Source organism: Austrofundulus limnaeus, unplaced genomic scaffold (genome assembly GCF_001266775.1).
Source record: "Austrofundulus limnaeus strain Quisiro unplaced genomic scaffold, Austrofundulus_limnaeus-1.0 Scaffold245, whole genome shotgun sequence".
NCBI classification, from domain to species: Eukaryota; Metazoa; Chordata; class Actinopteri; order Cyprinodontiformes; family Rivulidae; genus Austrofundulus; species Austrofundulus limnaeus.
The window spans coordinates 761,590-763,648 of NW_013952647.1; the positions used below are offsets into that span (position 1 = coordinate 761,590).

The 2,059-nt window shown below is 46.2% G+C and overlaps 1 long non-coding RNA gene across 1 annotated transcript; it reads left to right on the forward strand.

Moving 5' to 3' along the window:
* The first annotated feature begins 2 nt into the window (after positions 1-2).
* On the forward strand, positions 3-2,053 carry LOC106525853 (uncharacterized). The gene is made up of 3 exons (XR_001311184.1): positions 3-56; positions 145-909; positions 1,019-2,053. It is a non-coding gene; the product is annotated as an uncharacterized LOC106525853 (long non-coding RNA).
* The last annotated feature ends 6 nt before the right edge of the window (positions 2,054-2,059 follow it).

A 2,059-nucleotide genomic window follows, 5' to 3' on the forward strand; every position in this document is an offset into this window, starting at 1 on the left:
GTGGAACCTCACCTTTTGGACCAACTCCTCCCAAAACTCATCTCCTTCTCCAGCCCGTAAGCAACACCTTCAACTACTCTCCTGTTTAAGACTCTCACCGGAAGGTCTGCCCATTACTCATCTCTACCCTAAACTCTGTTTCAGGTCCCATCCCCAAGATCCCTGCACCTATATAAATAAACTCACTTACCTTTTATCCAATGTCTCAGTCTCTGTTTGTTGTTAGTATTTGCTCACGTTGACCTCCTCCTGCCAACCTGATAGTATGCTTCAGCCAAGTCAAATGTCCGTGAGCAATACTACCGACAATCAGACCCTTGGAGCCACTAGTCAACCCGAGTCTAAGATTATGGATCATGATCAAAAACTTAATCAATTATATTTAGCGCAACAGGAAACTAGAGTACTATTAAGTCAAATCACTCAACATATTTCTGCCATTGATAGTAAATTAAATACTGTTCTCCCGGTCAATCCTGTTTTACTTCCAGCTGCCACCCCCCCCACTGCCAGCTATAACTACTAGAGAACCAGATATCCATCCGTCTGAATTTTTTGATGGAGACATTAATCACTGTGCCGGTTTTTTGCTCCAATGTCGATTAGCTTTTGCTCGTTCCCCGTCATTGTTTCCTACCCACTCAGCCCAAGTGACATATATTGTTTCAGCTTTACAGGGGAAAGCCCTCAGATGGGCTCAAACATTTCTGTCTGCACATTCCTCTGACACTCTGACCTCTCAGCTTTTCATTCAAGAATTCCAGCGTGTGTTTGACCATCCCCTCCAGCAGGAGGAGGCAGCGAAGCGGCTAATCAACCTCCGACAAGGTAATAAGTCCGCAGCTAAACACTCTGTGGATTTTCGAATTGTGGCCGAGGAGGCAGGCTGGGAGGAACTAGCGTTAAAAGGTATTTATGTAAATTCTTTGTCGGAGCAACTAAAGGATCAGTTGGCCTCCCGGGATGAACCTGGAAGCCTGGATGAATTAATCACCGTGTCTATTCGTATTGATAACAGACTGAAAGAACGAAAGAAGGAAAGGAACTACGTTTCCCAGAATCCTCGGGTCCCCGCTCCCCTCGTCGGTGGTGAGTTTCCGCCTTCTAACGCCACAGCTGCTGCTAATTCCACTGAACCCATGCAAATTGGATGCACACGGCTGACTCCAGAGGAGAGACAGAGACGGTTTGAAGCTAAAATTTGTATTTATTGTGGCAACAAGGGACATTTCGTCGCCACTTGTCCGCTGCGGGGAAACAGGCAGTCTCGTCAGTAGAACGGGGAAGCTGACGAGACAGGACAATTTCTCCCCTAACTCTTTTGTTTTTCCTTCCCGCTACGGTAGTTTGTGGGCAAAACAAGCTACCGATGTCGGCCCTTGTGGACTTCGGTGCCGAACAAAACTTAATCTCAAGTGACATGGTGGAACAACTGGAAATTCCCACATCTCCACTCGATCCTCCTCGCTCTATCGCTGGCGTCACAGGACAGCTCCAATCCCAGGTCAACAGAGTTGTCCCCAGTCTGCATGTGATTTTGTCGGGAAACCACCACGACTTCGGTGAGTTTGTTGTTTTTGACTCTACTTCTCCACAAATTATTTTTGGTTTTCCGTGGTTGTCTCTGCATAACCCAGTCATTAATTGGAAGGAAAAGAGGGTCGAGAACTGGAGTACCTTTTGCTTACAACACTGTTTAAAGTCGYCTGTCTCAGTCTCCGTTAAAGGGGAGGAACCTGTTGAAGAGACAGATTTGTCATCCATACCTGAAGTTTACCATGATTTAGCATGTTTTCAGTAAAAGTAAGGCACTTTCCTTACCTCCCCATAGACCATACGACTGCGCCATAGACTTAATACCTGATTCAGTACTTCCTTCCAGTCGCCTCTATAATCTCTCCGGTCCCAAAAAAGAGGCCATGAAAACCTACATCGACGAATCCTTAGCTTCCGGTATTATCCACCCCTCCAAATCTCCCCTAGGGGCAGGATTTTTCTTTGTGGCCAAAAAAGATAAGACTCTCAGACCATGCATTGACTACAGAGGTCTCAACCAAAT